General features: G+C 37.9%; 1 long non-coding RNA gene across 1 annotated transcript in view; it reads left to right on the top strand.

Annotated features, from left to right (window-relative positions):
* The window catches only part of LOC130684112 (uncharacterized), a 138,169-nt gene extending 121,985 nt beyond the window's left edge, over nucleotides 1-16,184 (top strand). The window contains exons 2-3 of the long non-coding RNA XR_008998265.1: nucleotides 1,214-1,399; nucleotides 15,159-16,184. This is a non-coding gene — a long non-coding RNA (uncharacterized LOC130684112). The remainder of the gene's footprint in view (nucleotides 1-1,213; nucleotides 1,400-15,158) is intronic.
* The last annotated feature ends 4,885 nt before the right edge of the window (nucleotides 16,185-21,069 follow it).

A 21,069-nucleotide genomic window follows, 5' to 3' on the forward strand; every position in this document is an offset into this window, starting at 1 on the left:
GGAAAAGATCCAACCCACAGTACAAGCAATCTTCAAAATAGCTTCATTACTAGATTTTTCTACATGACCAATTCTTTCCATTTTACCTGTAAAATAAATGAAATCCACTGATAAGGTAACCATGTCATTTTTACTAGTATCTTTAATATCTATCTAAGCATATTCTATTTATGGGCAAGAGCAATCATACCTAGTAAAATAATTAAAACATTAGTTTGGAATTTTTCCTTCTTTCCCAATCCTTGAGGAAGATAGATACTAAGGAAGACAGAAACAGAAAGAGGTCAGGACATGATAAAATGTTAGGGATTTAAAAAAATCAATCTATGCTAGGATTGCACTATGTAAACTGAATGCATGCAAATTCAGAGCAGAAAGGAAGCCTGGAAAATGAAAACTAGCTGACTTTACAGTGGGGTGAGATTGTGATTATTTTAACTCTAAAATTTTTAGCTAGTGTTATTGTGTTAAAATTACATACAATCACTTAGGATTTACAACAGAATGATTTTTTTTTAATGAAATGTTGAAGTGGTAGGTAGATGCAAGATAAAGGTAGAAAACATAATTTAGTGCTGTAAGAGGGCAAATGTAGATGATCAGGTCTGTGCCTATAGACTAAGTATTAATCCAAGCTAGACAAGGGCAACAAAACATCCACGGATGCAGAAGATTTCTCTCAACACAGGGGGGGTGAGGTTCTAAGCCTCACCTCTACAACAGAATGATTTTTAAAGATTGACAGAAAATGGAAGGGAGGAGAGAAGAATAAGGTTAAGTAACTTTTGAATTTTGGTAAATTCCAACTGATCAATTCTCCCTGGCTGGGAAGAAATGACAAGAAATCTATGGTGTTTAGAAATCATATTAAAACAAAGCATCACATCTCTCATAGGCTTTGGGTGGTTCATTTCCTGTTAAATGGGTGTGCAGAAAGGACACTCTTTCCCTCAAACTGAGCGATTTAGATGTCTAATTTGAGGTCAGGTCCCTTTAGACAGGGGACGTTTTTTGTCTGGCGAACACAGCGAACGCTGAGCCTCTCCCACTTGTTCTCTCTCCGGATTATTTGCTTACTCTGGGTAATGAAAGGATGGCGTGGTTTGTGAACCAGTTGTTGTTATTCTTTGCCTGCTTATCATATTGGTTTTTTTGTAAGAAAAATTACAGGAATATATAAAAGTTTTTGGTGAATAGAGCCCTTTATTTTTAGGAGAAAATGGATGGAACAGTTTGGGGCTTTGGAGCCGCCTGCCGTTCTCGCGTGAGCACCTCCCACTGCCTTGACTTTTTATTGGGCTGCGTGCTTGGTGCCAAGATTTACTCCGCCGCTGTGGGGAACAACTGGATTTGGCATAAGTGAGAATAACTGCTTTTCCCCTGGGGAGAGACAAAAAGGGTAAGTGCGCAAGGCGCAGAGAAAATATCGTCGGGAGTTATATTCCTGTTCAGCTCTTTTATTCCCTCTGAATCTTCGATTCTGTTGCAGATAATAAAAGCAAAAAGCCAGTTGGCTTGGAGCCAAGGTCTGGGATTAGCAGACGACTTTTATTCTGGGCTAAAAATATGCTTGTCAGTGATGGTTCTGTACATTAAAAATATGGCCATTTGGATTAAAATTGGTTTTTTTTTCTTGTAAATTGAGATACTGCCAGGAAAGCACAAATTAATAACAATTTGAATTAGGCAGAGAAAATGGGGTTTCTATCAAGTGCCTGGAAACCCAGATGGTGTTTGTGCACACCTGTTACTGCTTGCTGCAACTTCTCAGTTTGCACTGTGCTCTCTGAATTTGGTTTGCATTGTTATTATTCCCTTAATAAACTGTATCTTTTTCTCTCCCTTAGTTTAAATTGTGAGGTGCTTTTTACTCCAACACTCTAAAACCAAATGATGTCACTTCCCTGTTTTTTTTTTTCCTATAAAATACACTGAGTTAGATGCAAGAACTCATTTTGAATTCAGACAAACCTGGGTTGGAAACCTAGCTTTCCTACATGCTACCTATCTTTGTGATCCTAGGGAAATTACTTAATTTTTCTTCACTTCAATTTTCTCACTGATAAAATGAGAAATAATAATAGTCCACATCTTGGGCTTTGTGAAGATTAATGACATAATATATGAGGAATATTTTGCATTGCACCTATGCAATAGTAATATTAATATATTATGATATTAATAGTAAGTATAATAATAATATTGCATTGAATGGTAAGTACTCAATAAAATTTTGTTATCTTGATCATTATTGTATTATAAAATATTCACAGAGGAATTTGTAGCTTAAAAAATAATAAAGCTTTAAAAATGAAGTAAGCATCCAACTTAAAAAGCTAGAAAAAGACAAAGAAAATGTTGAGTTATAAATATAACTTTCCTTTCTGGTTATATAGAAGACTAGATGTTTGATAAGATCTCCCAGCATGGAACTAAAAATTCTGAATCAAGCATATCTTAACAATTTTTTTAAAAATTTGGCTGGTCTATTGGGAAAAGGAAGGATATCCTTGCCGTAGATAATACAGTATAAACCCATTGAGGTAAGCCTATTGATGCTGGTGTTTTTCATGGAGGTTTCCGGCTCTTAGATAGCCATATGCTGAGGAGGATAGACAAAAACACAAACCCTATAAAAGCTGAGGGAATGGACTGGAAAACATCCTCTGAAGCCAGAATTCCAGAGAAGTTATACTAGGTTCATTCAAGAGGGTTGACCTGGGGTACATTGGTGAGGGTAGGGGTGCCCTAGAGAGAAAGGCAGTGGGGAGAATTTGCCTATTATCTTTAGACTTAAAGGAAAATTAAAAATGGGGAAAATACCTGGGGAATATCTAAGCACACGTTTATTATCACATGTGTTTAGGACCAGAATTTATGCCATTTGTGTTGCCCCCCCCCCACGAATAAACCTAAGCCAAATATAGGTTAAAAGTGCTCCCAAATATTTGGTTAACAGGAACAGAATATCAGAATAAATTTAAAGAAGGCAGAGGATGGAAATAATAGAAGAAACACTTAATGAAATAGAAAATGAAGAAAGAGTAAAGTACATATTTTGAGCAAACTAATAATAGTGACAAACCTTTGGAGATCTTGACCAAAACTAAGAAAAATACAAGCAATATTAGTAATGAAAAGAGGACGCTGTTTGGATGCTAAAAGGATCTAAAAAATTGTTTGGGAATGTCTTGCCGATGGGTTTCAGCCCTGGGAAAGTTCACTATGGATTCAATGTGACCAAAGAAATTGACAGCAAAACGTTATTTGGGGTGAAGGGGCTTATTACCCGGCTTGTTCCCCTGTTGGCAGGTTGAACTCTAGTGTCTCTGCCTCCACCCAGAGCACTGGGCTGAGCTCTCTATATAGCGTAATAATAGCTTATTGCCTAAAGGTGTGGAAGTGGCAGCCCAGCAACAGGCCAGTTACATCATCAGGTGGTTTAAGTTCAGTGAGGATCCTGCCTATAGGAACCCCAAATTCCCCACAGGGAAACTGTTGCCAATAAATTTGAAAACATGTGAAATGCACAAATTCCTAAACAGTGTTTTTCAAACTTTAGCATTTTATCAGAATCACTGGGAAGAAATGATTAAAGATGGCAGCATGAGACGTGAGGCAGAGGCTTCCTCCTAAAAGTGCATATAATGTGAAAATATAATTAATACAGCTAATCCTGAAAGAGCAACAGGAAAGAGGACTGTGCCAAACTGCATACACCTGGAGAAAAGAATGAACTTCACAGAACAGGGTAACGTACTAAAGCTGTGGCCTGGTGGGACCCGAGCCCCTCCCCCATCCCAGCTCACTGGCAGGAGGAAAAGAAATGGAGTGGGGAGGGAGTGGAGGCCTGGGATTGCTGAATACCTAACTCCAGAGATCTGCTCTGGGACCACAAACCTACATTTCATGGTGCATGGTACTCTTGTGATTAGGGGGTTGGAAAGCTAGGACATGCAGAATACCTGGAGAGACTGAGATTCCAGCTGCTTGTGGAAAGCAGGGATCCATATCTGGTTGCTCTGGGACAAAAGAAAGGTGGGCAGTCTGAGAGACTTCCTAACAGCAAGAGGGCTGCTAAAGGGGCAAGGATTTCACAGAGCTTACTGCTCAGGAGAAAGGACAGGTAGACAAAATTGTCCAAGCGCACTCTGCCCAGCAGGTTGGGAACTTTCACGATCTTCAGGTGCTCCAGCTCCCTGGCTGGCTACACAGCTCCAAGGACCCCCTCTGTGATACACAGCCTGCTGCGTCTTTCTCCCAGCCAGCCCCACCTGACTCACAAACCAGCAAACACTACCCTGGCATTAGGCCAGCCAGAGGGAAGATCTGTCTACACCAACTATAAATGCAAAGCATAGAGGATTATACCTGTGTGCTAGGCCCAATGATTCTGGCAGTGGAGACAGGCATAGCAGCCGGAAGCAGGAAACAGGTCTTTCCTCCCCACCCAGCACCAATACTACTCCCCTGAAACCCCCAACATTGTTTCAGGGACTAAGCAGCTCCAGAGAGTAGAGCTTATGGGCACTAGAGGGTGCCATATACAAATATGAAAAGCCAAAGGAGCCTGGTTCAAAGTGAAATTATGAATATAACACCTGAGAAAGATTCAAATGAAATCCACCTCATAAATCTTCCTGAAAGGAATTTCAAAATAAAAATCATTAACATGTTCATGGAGGTAGAGAAAAATGTTCAAGAACTCAAGAATGAATTCTGATAGGAGATCCAATCATTACGGAACACAGTATCAGAAATGAAACATACAATGGAAAGTTTTAAAAGCAGATTAGATATGGTGGAGGAGACAATAAATAACATAGAAATTAGAGAAGAGGAATACAAAGAAGCTGAGCCACAGAGAGAAAAAAGGATCTCTAAGAATGAAAGAATATTGAGAGAACTGTGTGACCAATCCAAATGGAACAATATTCACATTAGGGGTACCAGAAGAAGGAGAGAGAGAAAAATGGATAGAAAGTGTCTTTGAATAGGTAATTGCTGAAAATGTCCCCAATCTGGGGAAGGAGATAGTCTCTCAGACCATGGAGGTGCACAGATCTCCCAATACAAGGGAGCCAAGGAAGACAACACCAAGACATATAGTAATTAAAATGGCAAAGATCAAGGATAAGGACAGACTATTAGAAGCAGCCAGAGATAGAAATAAGATCACATACAAAGGAAAACCCATCAGGCTAACATCAGACTTCTCAGCAGAAACTTTACAGGCCAGAAGGGAGTGGCATGATGTATTTAATACAATGAAACAGAAGGGCCTCAAACCAAGAATGCTTTCTCTGGCAAGATTATCATTTACATTTGAAGGAGGGATTAAACAATTTCCAGATAAGCAAAAGCTAAGAGAATTTGCCTCCCACAAACCATCTCTACTGTGTATTCTGGAGGGACTGCTCTACATGGAAGTGTTCCTAAGGTTTAATAGCTGTCACCAGAGGTAACAAAACCACAGTAAAGAAAGTAGAACAGTTAATTACTAAGCAAATGCAAAATTAAATAAACTATGCCCAAAGTCAATCAAGGGATAGATGAAGAGTACAGAATATAATACCTAATATATAAAGAATGGAGGAGGAAGAAAAAGGAGGAGAAAAAAAGAACCTTTAGATTGTGTTTGTAGCAGCATACTAAGTGAGTTAAGTTATACTCTTAGATAGTAAGGAACGTAACCTTGAACCTTTGGTAACCAAGAATATAAAGCCTGCAATGGCAATAAGTACATACCTATCAATAATCACTTTAAATTTAAACGGTCTGAATGCACCAATCAAAAGACATATAGTCACTGAATGGATAAAAAAGCAAGACCCATCTATATGCTGCCTACAAGAGACTCACTTTAAACCCAAAGACATACACATACTAAAAGTGAAGGGATGGAAAAAGATATTTCATGCAACTAAAAGGGAGAAAAAAGCAGGAGTTGCAGTATTTGTATCAGATAAAATACACTTCAAAATAAAGAAAGTCACAAGAGACAAAGAAGGACATTAGATAATGATAAAAGGGTCAATCCAACGAGAAGATATAACTGTTATAAATATCTTTGCACCCAACACAGGAGCACCTACATATGTGAAACAAATACTAACAGAATTAAAAGGAGAAAGAGAATGCAATGCATTCACTCTAGGAGACTTCAACACTCCACTCACTCTGAAGGACAGATCAACCAGACAGAAAATAAGTAAGAAGGCAGAGGCACTGGGCAACACATTAGAAGAGATAGACTTAACAGACATATACAGAACTCTACACCCAAAAGCATCAGCATACACATTCTTCTCAAGTGCACATGGAACATTTTCCAGAATAGATCATATACTAGGCCACAAAACGAGCCTTGGTAAATTCAAAAAGATTGAAATTGTACCAACCAGTTTCTCAGACCACAAAGGTTATGAAACTAGAAATAAATTATGCAAAGAAAATGAAAAATCACACAAACACATGGAGGCTTCACAACATGCTCCTAAATAATCAATGGATCAATTACCAAATAAAAACAGAGATCAAGCAATATATGTGGACAAATGACAATAATCAATCACCTCAAAAATCTGTGGGATGCAATGAAGGCCATGCTAAGAGGAAAGTATATTGCAATACAGGCCTACCTCAGGAAAGAAGAACAATCCCAAATGCAAAGTCTAAACTCACAATTAATGAAACTAGAAAAAGAAGAACAAATGAGGCCCAAAGTCAGTAGAAGGAGGGACAAAATAAAGATTAGAGCAGAAATAAATAAAATCAAGAAGAATAAAACAATAGAAAGAATCAATGAAAGCAAGAGCTGGTTCTTCAAGAAAATAAACAAAATAGATAAACCCCTAGCCAGATTTGTCAAGAAAAAAAGAGAGTCTACACAAATAAACAGACTCAGAAATGAGAAAGGAAAAATCTCTACGGACACCACAGAACTACAAAGAATTATTAGAGAATACTATGAAAAATTATATGCTAACAAACTGAATAACCTAGAAGAAATGGACAGCTTTTTAGAAAAATATTACCTTCCAAGGCTGACCCAGAAAGAAACAGAAAATCTGAACAGACCAATTACCAGCAATGAAATTGAATTGGCAATCAAAAAACTACCTAAGAACAAAACCCCCAGACCAGAAGGCTTCACCACTGCATTTTATCAAACATTTAGTGAAGACCTAATATCTATCCTCCTTAAAGTTTTCTAAAAAATAGAAGAAGTGAGGCCAGCATCACTCTAATACCAAAACAACAACAAAAAAGAAAATTACAGACCAATATGCCTGATGAACATATATGCAAAAATACTCAACAAAATATTAGCAAACCAAATTCAGAAATACATCAAAAAGGTCATCAATCATGATCAAGTAAGATTTATTCCAGGGATGCAAGGATGGTACAACATTCGAAAATCCATCAACATCATCCACCACATCAACAAAAAGAAGGACAAAAACCACATGATCATCTCCAAAGATGCTGAAAAAGCATTTGACAAAATTCAACATCCATTGATGATTAAAACTCTCAACAAAATGGGTACAGAGGGCAAGTACCTCAACATAATAAAGGCCATATATGACAAACCCACAGCCATCATTGTAATTAACAGTGAGAAGCTGAAAGCTTTTCCTTTAAGATTGGGAGCAAGACAAGGATGCCCCCTCTCCCCACTTCTATTCAACATCGTACTGGAGCATGGCAATCAGACAACCCAAGAAATAAAAGGCATTCAGATTGGCAAGGAAAAGGTTAAACTGTCCCTGTTTGCAGATGACATGATATTGTACATAAAAAACCCTAAAGAATTCACTCCAAAACTTCTAGATCTAATATCTGAATTCAGCAAAGTTGCAGGATACAAAATTAATACACATAAATCTGAGGCATTCCTATATACTAACAATGAACTAGCAGAAAAAGAAATCAGGAAAACAATTCCATTCACAGTTGCATCAAAAAGAATAAAATACCTGGGAATAAACCTAACTAAGCAAGTGAAAGACCTAGTCTGAAAACTACAAGACACTCATGAGAGAAATTAAAGAAGATACCAATAAATGGAAATATATCCCTTGCTCATAGATAGGACGAATTAATACTGTCAAAATGACCATCCTGCCTAAAGCTGTCTACAGATTCAATGCAATCCCTATCAAAATACCAACAGCATTCTTCAACGAACTGAAACAAATCATTCTAAAATTCATATAGAACCATAAAAGACCATGAATAGCCAAAGTAATCCTGGGAAGGAAGAATAAAGCTGGGGGTATTATGCTCCCCAACTTCAAGCTCTACTACAAAGCCACAGTAATCAAGACAATTTGGTAGTGGCACAAGAACAGACCCATAGACCAATGGAACAGACTAGAGAGCCCTGATATAAACCCAACCATATATGGTCAATTAATATACAATAAAGGAACCATGCACATACAATAAGAAAATGAAAGCCTCTTCAACAACTGGTGTTGGCAAAACTGGAGAGGTACATGTAAGAGAATAAAACTGGATTATTGTTTAACCCCATACACAAAAGTAAACTCGAAATGGATCAAAGCCCTGAATGTAAGTCATGAAACCATAAAACTCTTAGAAGACAACAGACAAAAATCTCCTGACTATAAGCATGAGTAACTTCTTCCTGAACACATCTCCACGAGCAAGGGAAACAAAAGCAAAGATGAACACATGGGACTACATCAAACTAAAAAGTTTCTGTATGGCAAAGGACACCATCAAGAGAACAAAAAGGCATCCTACAGTATGGGAGAATATATTTGTAAATGACATATCCGATAAGGGATTAACATCCAAAATGTATAAAGAACTCAAATGCCTCAACAACCAAAAAGCAAATAACCCAATTAAAAAATGGGCAGAGGATATGAAGAGACAATTCTCCAAAGAGGAAATTAAGATGGCCAACAGACACATGAAAAGATGCTCCACATCACTAATCATCAGGGAAATGCAAATTAAAACCACAATGAGATATCACCTCACCACTAAGGATGGCCAACATCAAACAGATTAAGAACAACAAATGGTGCTGAGGATGCGGAGAAAGCAGAACCCTCCTGCCCTGCTGGTGAGAATGTAAGCTAGTTCAACCATTATGGAAAGCAATATGGAGGTTCAAATAACTAAAAATAGAAATACCATTTGACCCAGGGATCCCACTCCTTGGAATTTACCCAAAGAGTACAACTTGTTAGATTCAAAAAGATGTATGCACCCCCTGTGTTTATCGCAGCACTATTTACAATACCCAGGATATGGAAGCAACCTAAGTGTCCACCAACAGATGAATGGATAAAGAAGAGGTGGTACATATACACAGTGGAATACTATTCATCCATAAGAAAGAAACAAATCCTACCATTTGCAACAACATGGATGGAGCTGGAGGATATTATGCTCAGTGAAATAAGCCAGGCGGAGAAAGACAAGTGCCAAATGATTTCCCTCATCTATAACAACGAAGCAAAACTGACGGAACAAAATAGCAGCAGACTCACAGACTCCAAGAAAGGACTAGTGGTTACCAAAGGGGAGGGGTGTGGGAAGACAATTGGGGAGGGTGGGAGAAGGGGATTGAGGGGTATTATGTTTAGTGCGCATGGTGTAGGGGGTCACAGGGAAGACAGTGTAGCATAGAGAAGGCAAACTGAATCTGTGGCATCTTACTACACTGATGGACAGTGACTGCTATGGGGTACAGGTGGGGACTTTATAATATGGGTAAATGTAGTAACCACATTGTTTTTTCATATGAAACCTTCATAAGAGCGTATATCAAAAATACCTTAATAAAAAATTAAAAAATAAATAAATAAATGTCACAGACATAATAAGGAAGAAAAAGAATCTAGATTGAAAAGAACATACAGTATGATTCCATTTTTATAAACTTCAAAAATAGGTAAAACCAACATTTGTTCAAATTTAGGTAGAGGTATAGTGTCTAGAAATGGGATGAAGGAACTTTGAGGTTCTAGTAATTTTTTTTTCCTAGTAATGTTCTATTTCTTTAATTAGATTCTTTTTACATGACTAGGTACACTTTGTGAAAGTCTATTGAAATGTATAAGATTCATTTATTTTTCCTTGTGTATGTTTACTTCAATTAAAATTTACATTAAAAAAAGAATCACTGGGAAGACATTTAAAAAGACAGATTGCTGGGACCCACCCCTACAGCACCTGACTTAGTAGGTCTAAGATGGAGTCTGATAATGTGCATTTTAAGCAAATTTCCAGCTGTTGAAACATTGGGAATATTGTCCTAGAAGATATAAATTACCAAACATACTCTAGAGGAAACCAATTATTTTATAATCCAGTGCTTTCCTACCTTTGTCACACCATGGCACATACACACAAACCCCTAATAACATTGTATGGCACACATGAAGCTGCTCTTGGCAGGGGATAATTTATTACTGAACTCTACTTATCCCAGCCCTGCTTTGATCTACCTGCTCTTGACAGTCCTAATGGTTGAAGGGTCAATATCCTGGGCTCACCTGTAATCCATACTCCCCATACCAGTATGTCTCAGCTCACCTGCTGGGAGGCTCTGGGCTAGTATTTATACTTAGGTGTTTTAGTTATTTTGTGTATAAAAATTACCCCCAGATTTAAAAGCTTCAGACAACATGCAGTTATCTTCCCACAGTTTCTATGAATCAGGAATCCAGACATGACTGCTGGGTCCTCTGGCTCTGGGCTCTAATGAGGCTGCTATTCAAAATGCCAGCAGGTGCTGCAGCCAGCTGGGGAAGAGTCTGCTTCCAGGCTCCCTCAATTGGTTGTTGGCAGGAGTGGGTTCCCCCCGAGCTTGTTGGGCTGCAGCCCTCAGTTCCTCTTAGGTTTTTTGCTGGAGCCCCCAGTTCCTTGTCATATGGGTCTTTGCATAGGTACAGCTTGCTTCAACAACTCGCTTCCTGCAAGTAAGCAAGAAGAAACAGAGAGAAAAGAGTTAAGCAGAAGTTATTTCTCAGAGGTGGCATTTTTGGTATATTCTATTAGTTACAAGCAAGTGTTACTAGGCACAGCTCATCCTTGAGGGGAGGGAATTACACATGGGCATGAAAACTAGGAGGTGGGTATCTGAGGGCTATCTTAGAAGTCTGCATGCAGCCCCGAAGAGAAATCACTGGTGGTTGGGTATTACTATCTGATAGTTTGCGATAGTTACCATTACCACAGATTCTCACCAACACTTGCTATTGTTTCACTTTTAATTTTTGCTAATCTGGTGGGTATAAAACAGGAACTTACTGTATTTCTCTAGTAACTAATGAGGTTGAGCATATTTTCATCTTTTTTTACCACCTAGATGTGTTTTCCTATGCAGGGCTATTCATATTTCTCCATTTTTGTATTAGATTAAAAATATATTTTTCTTACTGATTCAAAGAAGTTCACGTATCTGGGTACTAACCCTGAGACTTGAGGCTTCTGTTTTCACTCTCTTGTTATCTTTTGAGGAGGAGCAGTTTTATTATTTTAATGTAGTTGAATTTATGCTTCCAGTTTTGCATTAAGAAATCCTGTTACCTGAAAGTTAGAATGATAATATTCTACATATTCTTCTAAAGTTTTAAAGTTTTGTCTTTAAGTCCTTTATCCATCTATAATTTATTTTTGTGTGTAGTGTGATGTGGGGGTTCACTTAACTTTTTCCCTTTTATGGGTAATCGATTAATACTCATTTGAATACTCTGCCCCCTCCTAATGTGCAATGTCATAGAGAAGTTTTCTGTATATTCATCTATACATGGGTCTTATTCTGGACTCTTGTTTTGGTCCATAGATCTATCTCTGAACTGATAATACGCTCCTAAGTATTAATGACTTAATAACAAATCTTAATATTTGGTTGTAGGATCATTGCTTCTCCTTGTTCACCGGGATTGTTTTGGCTATTCTTGGTTCTTTGTTCTCCTGTATTTTAGGATCAGCTCATCAAGTTCCATGAATAGAATATCATTAACTACAGGTCATTTTAGGGAAATATTGTTTACATCTTCTTTAATGTCCTTTACTGAAGTTTTAGGATTTTCTTCCCTAAAGGACTTGTACCTCTTTTGTTAGATTATTCCAAGGTGGCTTACATTTTTCTGTTGCATTGTAATTAGTATAATTTTTTAAATTGTGTTTTCTATGTATTTATTGCTAATGTGTAGATTTGTAGTTATTTCTTGCCTGTTCATCTTACATGGCCTTAGAGTTTCTTTTCCCAGGTCTTGCCTGGTTTTAGTTACAAGGATGCACTAGCCTCAAATAAATTGGGCACTATTCCCTCTTTTTCTATTCTGCAAAATTTCACATGATTGGAATTCTCTCTTGAATATTTGGGTTGTTTGCTTTTAGAAAGAGGTAGACCTAATATTTTCTTTGTTGGAAGACTTATAACTGCAAGCTAAGTTTCTTTAATGATAATAGCAGAAGTTTCTATCTTGTGTGCCATGTTCGCAAACTAATGTGTTCTTGATGGGCTTCAGAGATTTTTTAACCCTCATCCCTGAGGAGGCTAAGGCAGAGAGGTGTGAGGTGAATATGGGGCTGCAGGAGCTCCTGGCTTAGTCTTCTTTGGTCATAAGCATCTTCGTACTTTTACCCCACTGAACCTTTGATATATGTCACTGAAGTTCTTTGAAAATTTATCCATAAAGATATTGCACATGTTTCATTGGATTTATTCTAAGATCCCTTATAATTTATTGTCATTGTAATTGGCATCTTTCTTTTAATTGTGTTTTCTAAATATTTGTTGCTAAAATATAGATTTGCAATTGTAGTTTGTTGATCTTATTTAAGGCAAACTTACTAAACTCTCTTATGAATTACAGTAGCTTTTGTCTATAATAGCTTGTGTATGTGTGCTGTGATGTGTGGGAAGTCAGAAAGCATTGCCTTAGAGACAGTCTGACCTGGGTTTCTTCATCTATAAAATGGTGGAGAAGTTATCTGCTTCATAAGACGTTGGGAAGATTTAAAGTGTTAAACCAAGTTCGGCAATGGAACAGTACCTGTCCATAGTGAGTGTTTGTTTAATCACTGATAGCTGGTACCCTTATTTTTGCATCCTTCTTCATCCTTTACTTAAGACCTTGTGTTCCCCTCCTAGGTTCAACTTGATGCCGTAGGCCATCAGCAGTGGGTTTTTTTCTAACTTTTGGGGTCTTATACCCACTCTTAGATACTCACTTTGGATCCTCACCCCAGGAAAATGCAAAAACACATAATTTTGCATATAATTTGAGGAAGATCAAGATCCCCTTGTCTGCATGCATGGACCTTCCCTTGCCTCCAAAAGCTTTGTGGAATCAGTGAAGCATCCTGCTGTAGAACAATTCTCCTGGTTCTCCCGACTGCTTTAAATTGTTCTAGTGGGGTGCTCTGGGGACTGGGATTGGTTTGCTTTGCTCCCAGTCTGGCTATGACACTGTGCCTCAATTCTAATCAGTGGGATTCAGTCCTGCTTCTCTGACCTGCAACCCAGTTTTGGTAATGAGGGCCAGTGCCTGTTCTTGATCTGGTGCCTTGGCCAACTGCTCAGGATCCCTGATCCCTGAGATAGGGGTCCTGCCCTGTCAATGTTAGTCCCTCTAGGGAAAGGTTGCTCAGCATTGACGCCACTGACATGTTGTGCTGGACAACTGTTTTATTGTGTGTGTCTGTGTGTAGGGGCTGCTGTATGTATTATAGCGTGTTTAACAGCATTCCTGGCCTCTACTCAGTAGATGCCATTAGCATTCCCCAGTTGACACAAATAAAAATGTTTTCAGGCATTGCCCATTGGCATGTTCCCTGGAGAGACAAAAATTACCCCCAGTTGAGAATCTCTACTCTAGGCCCAAAGTCCTGCCTTAGACTTCTGCCTGATGCCTGCCATTCTGTTATGTACTGACAGACCTGCCTAAATCTGACTACTAGCCTGTTTCTCCAAATATAGCTTGCTCCTGGTTCTCCTAATGCCCTGCCCTACGTTATGAGACCGCTGCAATTCCTGAAGCATCTTTCTGGTGCCAGAGGCTTGCCTGGACTACCAATTTTTCTGTTTCAAGAAACAATTTTCCTGGCTTGAGTGAATGATCCTCCACCCACACACAGCTGCAAGCTTTCCTGCAGGTTGTGATGAGACTGATTTCAGTCTTTGGATCTAGTTGAGATGTGTTCTTGGATCTCCATCAAGAGCAGCTCTGTAACAAGATAGGTCAGTAAGAATTTGTTTTTCTTGGGAAAGTAATCTTCCCAGTGGTTTTATGTGAGAGAGACTGTCCTTTTCTAATGTAAGTGGAGGTAAAGTTTTCTGAAGGCAATAAATTGCCCCATTAGACTGTGCAACAAGTCAGTCAGGAGTGAGCAGCAGAATGACAGAATTGCAGCTTTAATGAACGCCAACAGCACAAAGATGGTGAGCTTAATAATAGATCCTTAGAGGAGTGACTGATTGACTGAAAGCTTAGAGCAGAGAACAGAATAAGGGAAAAAACATAATGGAATGCTTTTGGCAGAGAATATATTTGAGAACCACAGGAGGGAGAGAGAATAAAGAGGGCAGGTACAGAACAAATCGTACCGTACAGTATCCTAAAGCTGGCCTAGTTAATCACAGTGAGGTAGCGGGTGCTGGGAGGGCCCGGAGCAGGGAAGGTACTCCAGGAGCTGACACATATAATGACACTGGGAGGAAACTCACTCAGTCAGGTAAGGAAAGCTTTCTAATGGCTTTAACAAGTCAGAAGATGATTTCTCTCTCACGTGGCAGTACGGCGGCTTCCTCCGCAAAGCGGTTGCAGGCCTGGGCTTTTTCCCCCTTGTGGCTCTATTATCTTCTGATTGTCATCCTCATATTTGTGACCACAACGGCTCATTGACACGCCTGCATTCCCGCTTACAGAGGGAGGGAAAGGAGGATACACACATCTCGAAGGCATAACCCGGAAGTTGCACGCATCATTTTGACCTATATCCCATTGGCCAAAACTTAGGCGTTTGGCCACACCAAACAGCCACACCTGTGAAGGAAACCCGAGATTCTGGAAGGCCACATGCCCAGATAAAAATCAGGGATTCTCTCTGAGGCCTTTCTCTCTACCACCACTAGCCTGAGTGTTTCTCGTTTTCAGTCTTTCTCCAAATTCAAAGCCTCAAAAACCTGTCTGGCAAATCCATCCTTGGAAGACTGGAGATAAGAAAAAGAGTGGGCAAAATAGAGTCCTCTTGAACAAAAAGGTGTTGCTAAACACTTATATTTTCTTACTCCTAAAAGAAAGGCCCCTTTCAGTATAGTGCTATCAGGCAGGCAAAGTGACCTGATCTTGTGACAGGGCCCCACTTTTACCAGAAGAGTCGCCAGAAATTGTGTGTGCCACAGATGTGAAGCTCCACAGAAGACTGATGGGGCGCGTGGACTCTTGGACAGTGAGGGGCATGTGCTTGTGGAGTTGGGGCCTGAAGTACACCCCGTGTTCTGACAATCATCCCTAGTCATGCTCATCTCTAGTGGGATGAGATTTAACCAATGGATGCCAGCACATTTCTGGAACTGAAAGAATTAGAAACCTAGAAAGGAATTGTGTCTTTGGCACATTAGAAAAGCTGCTTCATTATACTAGAGATTCTAGATTATGCTGAATGTGGTCTCTTGGCTGGAGGATCTCAGCAGTCCAGTCTTTTTTTTTCTAACTGTTAATTAAAAGATTTTTTTATTGAAGTATAATTGATGCACAATATTATATTGGTTTCAAGTGTACAATATAGTGATTCAACAGTTACCTATATTATAAATGCTCGCCCCAACTAGTGTAGTTACTGTCAACATTGAAAAATGTTATACACCTATTGACTATATAATCTATGCTGTACTTTCATCCTCATGACTAACATATTGTGATTGACATTTTATCCCCTTCACCTATTTCACCCACCCACTACAGCCCCTCCCCCATGGTAATCATCAATCACTTCTCAGCATCTATGAGTCTATTGCTGTTTTGTTCATTTTGTTTTGTTTTTAGATTCTACATGTAAGTGAAATCATATGGTCTTTGTCTTTTTCTGCCTGGCTTATTTCACATAGCATAATCCCCTCTAGGTCCATCCATGTTGTCACAAATGGTAGGATTTCTTTCTTTTTTATGAATGAATAATATTCCATTGTATATATGTACCACCTCTTCTTATCAATTTATATATTAATAGACACTTTGGTTGCTTCCATATCTGGGCTATTGTAAATAATGTAACAATAAACATAGCGGTGCATATGTCTTTTTGAATTCTACAAAATTCAATGGAGATTTTGTTTTCTTTGGGTAATTCCTAGAAGTGGAATTACTGGGTCGTATGGTATTTCCATTTTTAGTTTGTTGAGGAATCTTCATACTGCTTTCCATAGTAGCTGCACCATTTTACATTCCCAAAAGTGTCTGAGGGTTCCCTTTTCTCTACATCCTCGTCAACACTTGTTATTTCTTGTCTTGCTATTACCCATCCTCACTGGTGTGAGGTGATGTCTCATTATGGTTTTGATTAGCATTTTCCTGATGATTAGTGACGTTGAGCATCTTTTCATGTGCCTGTTGCCCATCTGCATTTCTTCACTGGTAAATGTTTATTCATATCCTCTGCCCGTTTTTTAATTATGTAATTTGTTTTTTTGTTTTGAGTCACTTGAGTTCTTTATATATTTTGACTGTTAATCCCTTATCAGAGATATCATTTACAAATATATTCTCCCATGTTGTAGGTTGCCTTTTTGTTCTGCTGATGGTGTCCTTTGCTGTACAGAAGCTTTTTAGTTTGATGCAGTCCCACTTGTTTATTTTTATTTTGTTTACCTTGCCTGGTGGCCATATCCAGAAACATATTATTCATGCTTATGTTCAAGAGATCTTTGTCTATGTTTTCTTCTAAGAGTTTTATGGTTTCATGTCTTATATTAAGGTCTTTAATCCATTTTGAGATTACTTTTGTGATAGTGTTAGTAATCCAGCCTCATTCTCTTGCATGTGCCTGCCCAGTTTTTCTAATACACCATTTATTGCAGAAACTGTATTTTCCCCCATTGTTTATTCTTGCCTCCTTTGTCATATATTAATTGATCATATAGTTGTGGGTTTATTTCTGGGCCCTCTGTTCTGTTCCATTGACCTATGGGTCTTTTCTTGTGCCAGTACCATACTGTTTTGATTACTGTAGCTTTATAGTATAGCTTGAAGTTAGAGAGCATGATATCACCAACTTTGTTCTTCCTTCTGAAAATTGCCTTAATTATTCAGAGTTTTTTGTGGTTCCATATACATTTTAGGATTTTTTGTTGTAGTTCATTGAAATACGCCATTGGTATTTTGATAAGGGTTGCATTGAATCTCTAAATTGCTTTGGGCAGGATGGCCATTTTGCTAGTATTAATTCTTCCTATCCATGGGCATGGGATAGATTTCCATTTATTTGTATCTTCTTCAATTTCTCTCATTTGCCTTATAGTTTTCAGAGTACAGAGTTTTATAGTCTTCATCTCCCTGGTTAGGTTTATTCCTAGGTATGTTATTCTTTTTGATGCATTTGTAAATGGAATTGTTTTGTTGATTTCCCTTTCTGCTAGTTCATTGTTAGTGTAGGAATACAACAGATTTCTGTATATTGATTTTGTGTTCTGAGACTTTGCTGAACCCAGTTGTTCATTCTAATAGTGTTTTGGTGGAGTTTTTAGGGTTTTCTATGTATAAAATCATATCTTCTGCAAATAGCGACAGTTTTATTTCCTCCTTACCAGTTTGGATGCCTTTTAATTATTTTTCTTATCTGATTGTTTTTGGCCAGGACTTCCAGTATTATGTTGAATGTAAGTGGTTAGAGTGAGCATCCTTGTCTTAGTCCTGATCTTAGAGGAAAAGTTTTCAGCGTTTTACTATTAAGTATGATGTTGGCTGTGGGTTTGTCATAGATGGCCTTTATGATGTTGCAGTATGTTCTCTCTATTGCCATTTTTTTAAGTTTTTGTCATGAATGGATCTCAAATTTTGTTAAATGATTTTTTATCATCTTTGGAGATGATCATATGGTTTTTAACCTTTCTTTTGTTAATGTGGTGTATGATATTGATTGATTGATGACTATCATACCATCATTGCATCCCTGGAATAAATCCCACTGGGTTGTGATGGATAATATTTTTTATGTATTTTTGAATTTGCTTTGCTAATATTTTGCTGATGATTTTTTCATCTATGTTCATCAAGGACATTGGTATGCTTTTTTCTTTTTGTATAGTGTCTTTGTTTTCTTTTTTTGTAACATCTTCTTGGTTTGGATGTTAAAATGATGCTGGCCTCATATAATAAGTTTGGAAGTATTCCCTCTTCTATTTTTTCAGAGCACTTAGGAAGGATGGATACTAGCTTATATTTAAATGTTTAGTAGAATTCACCAGTAAAGCCATCTGGTCCTGAAATTTTATTTGTTGGGAGTTCTTTGATTACCAATTCAATTTTTTTACTGGTAGTTTGTATGTTCATATTTTCTGGTTCTTCCTGGGTCAGTCTTGGAAAATTGTACATTTCTAGGAATTTTTCCATTTCTTCTATGTTGTCCAATTTGTTAGCATATAATTTGTTATAGAATTCTCTTGTAATTCTTTGAGTTTCTGTGGTGTCAGTTGTAACTTCTCCTTTTCTGTTTCTGATCTTGTTTATTTGTGTCCTCTCTTTTTTTCTTGATAAGTCTACCTACAGGTTTATCTATTTTGTTTATCTTCTTGAAGAACCAGTTCTTGGTTTCATTCATTTTTTTCTATTGTTTTCTTATTCTCTATTTTACTTGTTTCTTCTCTGATCTTATTATATCCCTCCTTCTAACTTTGTGCTTTGTTTATTCTTTTTCTAGTTCCATAAGTGGTGAAGTTAGATTGTTTATTGGTCTATTTTCTTGAGGTAGGCCTGTATTGCTAAGTACTTCCCTCTTAGAATCACTTTTCAGCAGTCCAGTCTTGAATATCAAGGGGACTACAGGTCTGTGGTTGTAGGATATAACAGGATTATGAAACAGTGAAGGCAGAAATGGAAATTAGGAAAGAAATATTTATATAAAATATTTTATGTAATGTATATAATTTTATAAAAGTATCACTTTTTACATTTACATAAACTTTTTTTTATAAGTTTTAGATTTACAGAAAAAGCAAATGGTGCAGAGCTCCCATATACATCTTATATTTTTATTTTATTTTCAGAGAAAAAGGAATTTATTACAGCATAGCAAGAATCATGAACATGTGCATATTTGTATCTTATATTTTTTAATGAAGGCTTTTTAAAACCTTCAGTAGTAGAAAATCAAAAAAGGGGCCACTTTCTCTCTTCTGTTACTCCCTGATTGTGAGATTTTTAGAAAATCACTTGACATCTTTGAACCTTAGTTTTGTCACTTATAAAACAGAGATAAAACTAGTGTTTCACAGAATTGTTATGATGACAACATATTAAATTCCATGTGAACTGTGTATAAACCTATTATAAAGTAAAGGTACTGACTGAATCATGGTTCTAGTAATTATCTTACAGTACCCTATGGTTTTTTAATTGATTGAACACAGTGTGTGAGCTGACATGCAGGGGTTAAAGTATTTAATTAGCTTGTCATAGTGTTGGGCTGTCAACTCACAGAGGAAAGGATCCTAAACTCCTTTTGGAAAAACTTTAGAAACCATTAGACAATTAAATTTCTACTTATGAAGACAAATTGAATAATTTCACTATAAAAATTAATATCATAAAATTTTAGATGATTTAATAAAATTTTCCCCAAATAAAACATTTACTATGACTGATAAAGGATGTGAAGAAGAGATAGTTCTTAAGAGAGTCTCAGATTTTTATGCCTACTTCCTAGGAATAGGAGCAGAAAAATTGGACAAGATTTATGTCTGGAAGTAGATTTTATTAACCAGAAAGGAAAGGAGGATTTTCCTAACTTGCTGAGGTACTTGGAGATGCTTGCAATAAACTTTCAACAATGATTATATCTGGGTAATGAGATTTAGGGGTAATTCTTTTTTCTACTTTTTAATTTGTCTAAATTTTCTACAATAAGCATGCATTGTTCATTTGTAATAAAAGTTATTTAAATAATAAGTGTTCTCAATATTCAAAGTAGATGGGTTATATTATCTTTTTTAAAACAAAAACTGTGAAGTTTTTTCTGGTTAAAAAAAAAAAACATGCTTCCTGGAAAACCATACCAATTACTAAGCATTTTCTTTACACTTCAGATATCCAAAATAAGTCACCCATTAACATAGAAAAAGATTCCTTTATTCAATTTTGGGATTTGTGATATATCAATATATAATCAGGCTTAACTATAAGTCCTTGAATTTTCTCTTTTAAAGAATTACATTTGGAGGGGGTGGAGCGAAAATGGTGGCATGAGTAGAGCAGCAGAAATCTCCTCCCAAAACCACATATATTTTTGAAAATACAACAAAGACAACTCTTCCTAAAAGAGAGACCAGAAGACACACGACAGCAGCCATACCACATCCACACCTGCAAGAAACCAGCACCTTGCAAAGGGGGTAAGATACAAGCCCCAGCCCGGCGGGACCCGAGCGCCCCACGCTCCAGCTCTGGGCAGGAGAAGAAGAGTTGGAGTGGGGAGGGAGAGGGAGCCCAGGACTGCTAAATAGCCATACCCAGCCATCTGCACCAGAGCAGAGACACAGTGCATCTGTGGGGTGCTGGAAACTAGGGGAACAGGACAGTAAGACCTGTGAGCGGGTCCCTGCAGCTGGTGCACTTGGGACAAAGAAAAGTGAGTGCATTTTGGAAGTCTTAAAGCGACAGGGACCTCACAGCCGGACGGAAATGTCCTGGGAAATTTAGTCCAACAGCAGGGAATCTGGGGAACTCTGGACACTCTAACCCCTTGGGCAGCAGGGAGCACGGAGGTCCCTCACAGAGATAAATAGCCTCCTGGCCATTCCCCCTCCAACGTGGCTGCACCATATCAGAGCAGCTGCCCGAGGCCGGCCACGCC

Source organism: Manis pentadactyla, chromosome 6, assembly GCF_030020395.1.
Source record: "Manis pentadactyla isolate mManPen7 chromosome 6, mManPen7.hap1, whole genome shotgun sequence".
Taxonomy (NCBI): domain Eukaryota; kingdom Metazoa; phylum Chordata; class Mammalia; order Pholidota; family Manidae; genus Manis; species Manis pentadactyla.